Here is an 11939-nt window from a genome sequence, read left to right as displayed (position 1 = left end):
CTTGGATCGGAAGAATAAACATTGTTAAAATGTCTATACTGCCTAGAGCAATCTATACTTTTAATGCCATTCCGATAAAAATTCCACCGGTATTCTTCGAAGAGCTAGAGCAAATAATCCAAAAATTTGTATGGAATCAGTAGAGACTCTGAATCGCTAAGGAAATGTTGAAAAACAAACATAAAATGGGGGCCATCACGTTACCTGATTTCAAGCTTTACTACAAAGCTGTGATCACCAAAACAGCATGGTACTGGCATAAAAACAGACACATAGACCAGTGGAACAGAGTAGAGAGCCCAGATATAGTCCCTCAACTCTATAGTCAAATAATCTTCGATAAAACAGGAAAAAATATACAGTGGAAAAAAGACAGTCTCTTCAATAAATGATGCTGGGAAAACTGACAGCTATATGTAGAAGAATGAAACTTGACCATTCTCTTAGACCGTACACAAAGATAAACTCAAAATGGATAAAAGACCTCAACGTGAGACAGGAATCCATCAGAATCCTAGAGGAGAACATAGGCAGTAACCTCTTTGATATTGGCTACAGCAACTTCTTTCAAGATATGTCTCCAAAGGCAAAGGAAACAAAAGCAAAAATGAATTTTTGGGACTTCATCATACTCAAAAGCTTCTGCACAGCAAAGGAAACAGTCAAGAAAACAAAGAGGCAACCCATGGAATGGGAGAAGATATTTGCAAATGACAGTACAGACAAAAGGTTGATATCCAGGATCTATAAAGAACTCCTCAAACTCAACACACACAAAACAGACAATCATATCAAAAAATGGGCAGAAGATATGAACAGACACTTCTCCAATGAAGACATACAAATGGCTATCAGACACATGAAAAAATGTTCATCATCACTAGCCATCTGGGAGATTCAAATTAAAACCACATTGAGATATCACCTTACACTGGTTAGAATGGCCAAAATTAGCAAGATAGGAAACAACATGTGTTGGAGGGGATGTGGAGAAAGGGGAACCCTCTTACACTGTTGGTGGGAATGCAAGTTGGTGCAGCCTCTTTGGAAAACAGTGTGGAGATTCCTCAAGAAATTAAAAATACAACTTCCCTATGACCCTGCCATTGCACTACTGGGTATTTACCCCAAAGATACAGATGTAGTGAAAAGAAGGGCCATCTGTACCCCAATGTTTATAGCAGCAATGGCCACGGTCGCTAAACTGTGGAAAGAACCAAGGTGCCTTTTAACAGACAAATGGATAAGGAAGATGTGGTCCATATACACTATGGAGTATTATGCCTCCATCAGAAAGGACGAATACCCAACTTTTGTAGCAACATGGACGGGACTGGAAGAGATTATGCTGAGTGAAATAAGTTAAGATGAGAGAGTCAATTATCATATGGTTTCACTTATTTGTGGAGCATAACAAATAGCATGGAGGACATGGGGTGATAGAGAGGAGAAGGGAGTTGGGGGAAATTGGAAGGGGAGGTGAACCATGAGAGACTATGGACTCTGAAAACCAATCTGAGGGTTTTGAAGGGGCGGGGGGTGGGAGGTTGGGGGAACCAGGTGGTGGGTATTATAGAGGGCACCGATTGTGTGGAGCACTGGGTGTGGTGCAAAAATAATGAATACTGTTACACTGAAAATAAAAAATAAATTAAAAAAAAAAAAGAAGGCCTGGGCAGACTGGGCAGTGGGGAGGACTATCCCTCAACTTTGCAGCTTGGGTGATGCAGTGCACCTATGTTCTGGGGAGTGAGAGGAGCACAAGTAGGAAAAAAATAATAATAAAAGATTTGTTCCATTTCAGGAACTTTCCCTAAAGCCAGAGAGAGGGCGGAGGAGTTCCATGCAGCCTCGAGTGGGCTAGGCTGAGGCTCAAGGCCACACCTGGTGCATGAGGGTGCATGTGGGCATATGAGTGTGTCTGTCTCCCCCTGCCCCCTCCCTTCCAAACCCATGATGAGTTGATGTTATTCCAGCTTCCCTGACTGCCTGAGGTCTCATCAGCCCATTCTAACCTGAGTGAAGACTGCAGCTCAGGCACCCACGGACTCCAAATCAATTGTGCAAGCTCCTTGCTACAGCCTGTGGGCCCCTCGTGGACCAGGTCCAGAGCTTTCCGCAGGGACAGGAAGGCCCTATAAGTTGCCCCATCACTGCCCTGGGCCTGTGCTGGCAATCTGCTCTCTGCCCAGCACAGGTGGTGGCAGTGGGAATACCAAACAAAGAGTGAACTGAGAGATAGTTCATGTTCCTGTCATAGTCTATTTAACAATGCATAGAACAAATGAGAATAATAATATAAAAGAAAATAACTTAAAAATTGGTAAAATTCAATACAAACTCAAGATTGACGAAAAGTTCTTTATAAATTAAGAATAGAAACACATTCACTTAACCTGATAGGGGGTATCTCTGATGGTTAATTCTGTCAACTTGGCTGGGTCACAATGCCCGGATATTTGGTCAGTGTTCTAGATGTTTCTGCAAAGGTGGGTTTTGGATGAGGTTAACATTAAAATTGGTGGAGGTTTTTTTTTTTTTTTTTTTAAAGATTTTATTTATTTATTTGACAGAGAGGTCACAAGTAAGCAGAGAGGCAGGCAGGCAGAGACAGAGAGAGGAGGAAGCAGGCTCCCTGCTGAGCAGAGAGCCCGATGAGGGGCTTGATCCCAGGACCTTGGGATCATGACCCGAGCCAAAGGCAGAGGTTTTAACCCACTGAGCCACCCAGACGCCTCTAAATTGGTGGAGTTTGAGTAAAACTCCACAACATATATGGGCCTCATCTAATCAGCGGAAGGCCTTAATAGGACATTAACTGACTCCCCCAGCAAGAGGGAATTTTACTAGCACACTACATTTGGATGCCTTGAAACTCTTCCCTGAGTCTCCAGCCTACCAGCCTTCCCTACAGATTTTGGACTCCCAAATGCTTTATGAGGCCCAATTATATGAGGCAATTCCTCAGTGTAAATAATTATCTCTCTCTTCCTCTACCCACTCTCCCCCCTCCTCCTCTCTCCCTTTTTCTCCCCCTCTTTGTCATATACATATATTTATATATGTATCTCCTGTTGGTTCTGTTTCTCTGAATAACCCTGACTAATACAGTATCTATGAGAAGAAGAAAAAATGCCCCATCCTCCTGAATGGGGAAATCTTAGACTCATTTCCTTATAGTTCAAAAACAAGATAAGGAGTCCTGCTGTCTCCATTTCTTCATAACCATTTCCTGGAGCTTGTTCTGTGCCTGTGGGCTCAGAATCCAGGCAGGATGTAGCTAGCCATCTGCAGACAGAGTGTTGGCCGCGCCATCCACGGCAATCAGCTCAAGGCCCCGCCGGGAAGGGTCTGCTTCCAAGCCAACACATGTGGCCACTCGAAGGACTCAGGTCCCAGCGGGCTGTTGGCTCAAGGCCACCCCTGGTTTCCTATCACTGGGCCTGTCCACAGGGCAGGTCACAATATGGCTGCCAGCTTTGTCAATGTGAGCAAGCAGGGAGAACCACAGAGAGGGTCTGAGGGACATTCTAGAGAAAACTCTATGATAGATCAGATTCAGGGGCATCATGGGGGTTAAAGTTCCACAGAAGATGTTGAAAGAGTTTGTAGCCTAAAAGAATGGGGGTGGTGAGCATGGTGAGAGCTTTAGAAAGGCTTCTGGCCTTTGTGGTGGTGGGCTTGGGTTGAGAAGTCATCCTGTGGTGAGCTACCTCCAAAATCATGCTGTCCACCAGAGGAATGTGCTCAGAACCACAGTCTGGTATTTTTGACCCTTAAACTAGGGAAATGTTCTGGAAGACGGGAGCAACAAATGCCAATATACAAAGTTCTGAGGAGGTCAGACCCAGCAGTGGTTTTATTTGTTTGATTGTTTGTTTTTAGGTAGGCTCCACACCCAACATGGGACTTGAACTCATGACCCTGAGATCAAGAGTTGCAAGAGTTGCTACAATGCCCCATCAGCTGTGTTTTTAAAAGGCACAGGAATAGCAAGGAGGAGAATGACAAGGCGGCCAGAGCCCATGCAGGCAGAGTCCAGAGGCCTGACCAGATCTCAGACCTTTAGCTCATCACTCTCACCCCCAGATAAAGAAAGTAACACTTGAGGATATGATGGAACTTCACCAAGGTCACATGACAAGCTCAGGGCACTTGACGTTCATCTTGTGGTCATTATCCTTCTTTTAGGAATGGTACCTATTTCCCTGTGAGGAACACCCCTCTCCTCCATTCTCAACCCAGGACCTTAGGGCTCTGACCGGCCACCCCCTATCTGGGGTGGGTGTGTGACTGGGCCTGGCAGTCAGACCCACAGAGCAGCCCACAGAGACTGGCTTAGAGATAAGTAGGTGAAGAGCCAGAGAGACACTGAGAGACTTTTTTAGGACCACAGAGATGGGCACTTTCTCCCACTGGACTTGAACTTGGGCAGACCTGAGGCTGAAGTGAGTACCACCATCTGGCCATGAGAAGGGAAAAGCCTGTCTAAGGATGGAGGGAAGACAGAGGTCAGGTCCAGAGCTGTGTCAACAGTGTCAAGTCCAAGTTTAAATCAGTCACCCTCCTGACTATTCAATCATTCATTCTAATACGTTTCTCCCCTCTCCCCCCATTTTTTGGCTTAATCTCACCTGAGTTGGGATTTTTGTGGCCCACATCATGAATCCTAACTAATGTGTAAGAAACAAGAGTTTAATGGAGAGGAGAATGTTGGGCTCAGAACCTTGAGGAGAAGAAAAAGTAGGCCTTTGCCTCTGGGCAATCAACGAAGAATTTTAGGATCAGGTTTATACCCTGGAGCCACTTGTGCACATGTGTCCCAGGAGACATGTACGAGACTCTGGCAGCACTAGTCACGTTCCCCAAAAGCTAAATCCAAATGTCCATCAATAAGGGAATGGAGAAATAAATTAGTATTCTCAGACAGCAGAACACTATATAGCAAGGGCAAATAATGAACTATGAACTTTGATGAACTTTGATGAACTATGAACTTTAATGAAAAATGAACTTTGGACAGTGATCTGGATGAATCCCCCAAAACAAAACATAGAGTGAAACCAGAAAGTATAGTCGCATTTGGATTAGTACCCAAATATCCAAAACTTAACAATATCTTATTTAGGGTCATACATGTATGTAGTAAACATATAACTGAAGTCAGGAAAATGATAAACACAAATTCAGATTAGTTGTTACCCTTGCAGGGAAGTTATGATCACTGAGGGGCGCACCAGCAGCTTCATCGGCAATATTCTGTGTCTCCAGCCAGGTGGGGGTGGGGGGAGCCGGGGTTGGGTAGGGGTGGTGAGTACGTAGATATATGTGTGGGTTTTTTTTTTTTTTAAAGATTGTATTTATTTATTTGTCAGACAGTGAGATAGAGAGAGAGCACAAGCAGAAGGAATGGCAGGCAGAGGGAGAAGCAGGCTCCCCGCTGAGCAAAGAGCCCGATGCAGAACTTGATCCCAAGACCCTGGGATCATGACCTGAGCCAAAGGCAGATGCTTAACCGACTGAGCCACCCAGGCATCCTGATTACTTTTGACGTCCTACATGTGAATGTGTAGGATATCTATTCTTTGGTATTATGAAACATCCCATAATAAAAATAAATAAAAGAACTAGGCTCACTACCTGGGATACCATCGCAGCTTGCTGTTCTCACAACTGATGCAAAAACCAGGAGGACCAGCAATGGCTACCATTTATTGAGCATGACCTGTGAGCCCAACTCTTCACATTTTTTTTTTTAATTCTCACGCTAGCCCGATGAGGTAGGTGCTGTGCTGTAAGTTAGGCCGTGAGGCTGGAGGTCATGAAATCACTTGCCCATGGCCACGGAGCCAGTGAGAGGAGGAGCCCAGGTCCAAACCCAGGCAACCTGCAGAACTCACGTGCCTCTAAAGCCCATCTTCGGAGGCAGGACAAGCCCCCTGATGATTCTCACTCCCAGTGCAGAGTTCGGGTAGTGGCCTCTCACAAGCCAGGAGGCTTAAAGAATGTCTATCCTCCCACAGGCTCTGGAGCTGCTGAATCCATGGCACAACTTGGGTCCTAACTGCTCAGGATTGAGAGGGGAAATCAACTTGCTCAGGACTGAGGGAGTTCCTGGGACTTTGGAACATCAGTGCAAGGACACAGCAAGTCCAGGCATACCAAGAAAGATTGGTTGTCCTAGCGCCTTGTCATGAGCAGTAAGCAAGGGCAGAGAATAGGCCCTGACATCCTACAGATGCAGGGAGATGGAGAAAACTCCACGTAACTCTTGACCTTTGGTGTTTTAACCCATTCCCTAGTACAAGACCCAGGCAGTTTCTCGAGCTTCTTCTTTTTTCTATTTTTAAAGATTTTATTTATTTATTTGTCAGAGAGAGAGAGTGCACACAAGCCAGGGGGAGGGGCAGACAGAGCAGGCATGGGGAGAAGCAGGCTCCCCACTGAGCAAGGAGCCCGAAGATGACATGGAGCTCGGTCCTAGGACCCTGGGATCGTGACCTGAGTCAAAGGCAGACATTTAACCAACTGAGCCACCCTGGCGTCCCAATGTCTCAGCCTTCTACTAATGAGAAAATTGTATCCCGCTTGTGTAAATGGACAAGGGAAAGCATGCATGCCTGTCACCTCCTCATGGGCAGAGGGAGATATAGGAAGAGGAGCTAGAAGCATTTGCCTCCAAGCAGAGAGCCACAGATGGGAGTACAAGCTCTTCTCCAGCCGTCCTGGGGAGGCGTCTGGTCTAGAGGCAATGAACCTGGAGCGTAAACTTGAATAGTGAGGCACCTCATCGTAGAAGGTGTTAGAAACCAGGACCATGGGAGAGCTGGAGTCCAAATCCTGGTCTGTGTACCTTGAGATGCTTATTGAACTTGTTAGTCTGTTTTCTCATCTCTAAAAGCAGACAGCAGTAAACACTTCGCAACCTTGCTTAAGGATTACACAGAACACCGTATGTGAAGAAGTTGCCATAACATCAGCACACAGGTACTAATAAATGAGAGTTGTTATTCTTAACATGTTATCATGATTTTAGAGGTGGACCTGTATCCTGATTGTGAGATTAAGACGGAGCAGTTTTATTCACATAAGTGATACTTGGCTCAAGTAAAAGTTATATCCTGGGTTGTGATACTTAATACAATGCTTGGTTTGAAAAGCAGGCAATTAAATTCCAGGAGGCATGGTTGCAGTTTAGGCAGCCGCCACCAGGGGGCTTTGTTACCCAATGACCAAAAAAAAAAAAAAAAAAAGGAGGGGCGCAGTGGATTGCAAATCCAAAGGACCTGCCGTCACTGTAAACCATTCCACAAAGCATGCTTTAAAACCCAGGCAGCAACCTTAAATGTTAATTACTAACCAACACGTGCATATATATTCAAGGAAGTACATAATTCAGAGGACTGCAAAAAGCTTCTCATTGAACTACTATCTCCATCCCATAGGACTTGGAATCTCTCTCTTTATGGCTAGGATGTCTATCAGCAATAAAATGGATAAATGAATCTTGGTGTAGTCATGCAACCGAATATAGCTGTAAAAATGAACACCGTGCATCTACACACAACAATCTGGTTGGATTTCATCAACATAACGTTGAGTTTAAGAAGCCAGGCATAAACGAAGAATACTGAATGATTGCTTTTTTTTTTTTTAAAGATTTTATTTATTTGACAGAGATCACAAGTAGGCAGAGAGACAGGCAGAGAGAGAGGGGAGGCAGGCTCCCTGCTGAGCAGAGAGGCCAGTGTGGGGCGTGATCCCAGGACCCCGAGACCATGACCCAAGCCGAAGGCAGAGGCTTTAACCCACTGAGCCACCCAGGTGCCCCTGAATGATTCCATTTTTATAAAGTTCCAAAATAGATGAAATGAATTGAAAAATTAGATCTGCTTACTGTTGACCTCCAGTGTTTAGGAGAGCAGTGCATAAGGAGGGTTTCTGGGATGCTGATAATGTTCTGCTTCTTGATCAGGGTGCTGATTCTGTAGGTGTGCTCAACAGTGAAAATGCATTGAACCACACTCTTCGGATTCATGCCCTTTTTTGTAGGTACATAAATCTTCACTTGAGAGTTTATTTGAAAATGCTAGGGATATCAACATCCGTATAGTGGACTCTACTACTTTTTGATTTGTGCTCCCCTAACAAGGATTCCCATCACTCTTCTCTGTCAACAAGCTGGGCCCAGTGGCCTCAGGCGAGAGGGTGTAGCCAGGGCTGGCCTATCACGCAGTGTGTCATCTTGTTGACACTGCAGATTAGCCCAGGTACTGAGACTGAACTCAAGCAAGCTGATCAGAGACCTTCTTTGGGATAAAGGTACCCAGTTAAAACAAACAAACAAACAAACTTCCCCCTTGATGTGGGGCTTGCTAAATTTGGGCTGCCAGTGACAATATCCCCCACAGGTGGAAGGGGGGATATTCTCTCACATTAGGAGAGAATGAAGTCAAGGGCAAAGAGAAGCAGAGGAAGAGGACACGGGAGCCCGAGTTCTATTGCTTCAAATCCCACATTCCCTCCTTCCTCGACTTGCCAAGATGTTCATTTCTCAATTCTCTGAGCTAACCCTGTGTCTCTCCCAGCTAGATGAGGCAATAAGTTACTCTTGATCCTTAAGCTTGCTCCTAATACCTACAACTGAAACAGTCCTGACTAATCTATTGAGCAATTGGGTGGATGACAGAACATTTACTGGAGTAGGCAACAGGAAGGGGAGGAGCCCTCTCTTCTGGAGAAAGCATGAGCATTCATGAGTCCATCTCCTCTGGGAAGGGGATGAGAGCTCTTTTGGATGTCAGGAAGTTTCCATAACTTGACGTTGGTGTTTGACATGATCTTTAGCTACACAAAGGGGTGATGATTAGTGCCTGAAGTAAAAGCATATAATCACTCCCCTAGCTTGGCATTCAAATTGAGATTAAATTGTTTTTAATTATCAATGTAGTTGACTTCAAGCTTCTACCTAGTCCAGCTTCGAAATGTGTCATTCTTGGGGTACCTGTGTGGTTTAGTGTGTTAAGCATCTGACTCATGATCTCAGGGTTGTGAGTTCAAGTCCCAGCTTGGAGCATGCTTAAAAAAAGAATAAATAAATGTTTTTCCTCCCTGGATTTCTTCCATCAGCGATCACCACAAAACCTCCAGGGACGCTTGCTAGTCCAAAGATGGTGGGTCGTGGCCCTTAAAATCTTGAGGAAACAGGACAACCTCCCTTCCGCCAAGATTCTCAGCTGTTTTTGCTCTCAGTGCCACATGGTGTCACTGTTGTAGCACGAGCAACCCCAGCATGGGCCTGCTTCCGACCATGTGCTCAGCCCAGGGCCACAATGGTGAACTACAGATGCTCCGGCTACTCTGGGGTTGTCCTCTTTGCCCACTGCTGGGTGGTCTGGGCCAGCTGACCGTGGACCCCACTGACAGCTGGTCTCTGATGTGCCCCTGTGCTCGTTCTCGGGAAATTAAGCTGAGGGGGCTTATTGGTGTGCGCGTGTGTGTGTGCGTGCGTGTGTGTGCACACACACACACACACACACTCCACTCCCCTCCCCTGGGGCAGGTGGTTTGGGCTGGTCCGCCATTTTGCTGGTTCAGGACCCCTCTCGGTTCCTCAGCTCCTGCCATGGTCACCAGCCCATAGCCACTCACTGCAAGGCCTGGGTACCAGGGTGCTAGGGGCCAAAATGTTTCCTAGACCATAGCTTCAGGCACACGCCAGCCCTGAGCTACCTTCCTTTCCAACTCTGTCTGCATTCTGGCCCCTGGAATGAGGGAAATTTTAACTCTAGCCAAACCTTGTCCCATTTCCTGCTCTTCATGAAGAACTCCTCAGTGTGTGTGGAAGGGGTTAGGGGGAGAGCATAATGCTAAGTGCACACCCTTAAAGCTGGTTCCTTTTTTTTTTTTCAAAGATTTTATTTATTTATTTGACAGGGAGACAGTGAGAGAAGGAACACAAGCTAGGGGAGTGGGAGAGGGAGAAGCAGGCTTTCCACTGAGCAGGGAGCCGGACACAGGGCTCAATCCCACGACCCTGGGATCCTGACCTGAGCAGAAGGCAGATGCTTAACAACTGAGCCACCCAGGTGCCCCTTTATTGAGTTTTCTATCTCTGACATGTTGATTGTTTTGAGTAAAAGGCACTTAAAAAAAAAAAAAAAAACAGCTGGTGCAAGATGGATACCAGATCTTCCTTTCTCTTCCTAAAGCTGGAGGTAAAACTCCCAAGTGGAAGATGCCCTCCCAATACCAGGAGGAAAGAAACATTTTTATCACCAGAGATTGTTATGCCCCAATAATGGGTCCTCTCTTACAAGAGAGGGTGATCCTTCTCTGTTTCACAGACTAGCTTTTAAGGGCAAAGGCCATGCGGTCAGGCCTGGCCACTCACAGGTGGCCAATGAGATTGTAACACACACAGGAAACTCCACAATAATGCTAGGTGACCAATTGAATTACAATTTCCTCTAGTAGACATTTGAACTAGCCTATTACACCTTGATTAGGATTGGCACCAAAAAGACAGTATGTGCCCCCACTGATGGATGTTTCCACCCGGCCTGACCCACCCTTGTATCTGGGCTTTGTTACCTGGAGCTGGTTTCCAGGACTTGTTTTTAAGTAGGTTCCCTGGGGGAAAGGGAACAGGGACAGTTTAAGGGTTAAACAACAAGGTTTTTGTTTAACCTCAATGAAAGCCTCTTGCTAAAATATAAAAATATAAAATAGGTCCTTATAAGATGAGGCGTTGAGGCAGAGAGGAATCTGTCCAGCACACCTGGTTAAATGAGCTAGTTACTTTTCCAAAATTAACTGCCCTAGCTTAAGCCCCTTGTCTTGCCACATTTTCCCTATTTACTACCCTTTGTCTGACAGTACATCTAAGTGTTTGATCCTCATTTTTCTTTGTGAGGGTTCCCTTATACATTTTTTTTAACCTGTTAAAATTTCTGTTTTTCTCTTGTTGATTTGTCTTTTTTTTTTAAGATTTTATTTATTTATTTGACAGAGATTACAAGTGGGCAGAGAGGCAGGCAGAGAGAACGGGAAGCAGGCTCCCCGCTGAGCAGAGAGCTGGATGTGGGGCTCCATCCCAGAACCCTGGAATCATGACCTGAGCCGAAGGCAGAGGCTTTAATCCACTGAGCCACCCAGGCGCCCCGTTGATTTGTCTTTTGTTACAGAGCTCCAGCCAAGGACCTAAGATGAGGAGAAAACCTTGTCCTCCCCCCACTATAATAGGTAAAATTTCATGTCCATGGAAAAGACTTGATCCCAATGATAATAAGTGGAAAACAGCTCAGTGTTATTCTATTGAAAATCAGTCAAGACATTAAATTGGTGTCATTGAACTGGCTCTGGAATATACTTTTCTCCCTTTCTCTCTTCAATTTTAAGTTTACATAAATTTTATATTTAAAAAAACACATTCCTGTTACCAGCAATTGGAATGAAACAGGAATATACAGCCTCTCCTCCCCTACTCTGATTCCCATTTATCAATTACCCATTTACCACTCCCAATTACCACTCCCATTATCAACTTTAGGCTTTTTTCATAAAATATTGTCTAGATAAAAATTCATCAACATGAATATGCTTCTCATTAAAATGCTTACATTTCACAGAACGAAGTCAAAACTTCCTCCATGTGGTAAAGCAGATGCATATTAATGCCACACCAAGGGGCCAGATGCGCTGTCACCAGGAATTGCTTCAGTTGATCCCTGTCCCTCTCCACAACTGTTCCTTCCTCGAATCCTCCTCCACCTTTCAGAAGCATTGACCAAGCCCCTGCCCCACACCACACTCAAACCCAGCCCCTCCCTCGGTGAGGGAGGGGACCACACAGGCAGAAATGAGTCCAATGAGACCAGCACCGTCATGGGCAGTGGCGGGGACCCGTTATAAATATTTAATTCTGTATGTATTTAAGT

Source organism: Mustela nigripes, chromosome 13 (genome assembly GCF_022355385.1).
Source record: "Mustela nigripes isolate SB6536 chromosome 13, MUSNIG.SB6536, whole genome shotgun sequence".
NCBI lineage: Eukaryota > Metazoa > Chordata > Mammalia > Carnivora > Mustelidae > Mustela > Mustela nigripes.
Note: the sequence above shows the minus strand (reverse complement) of the source record.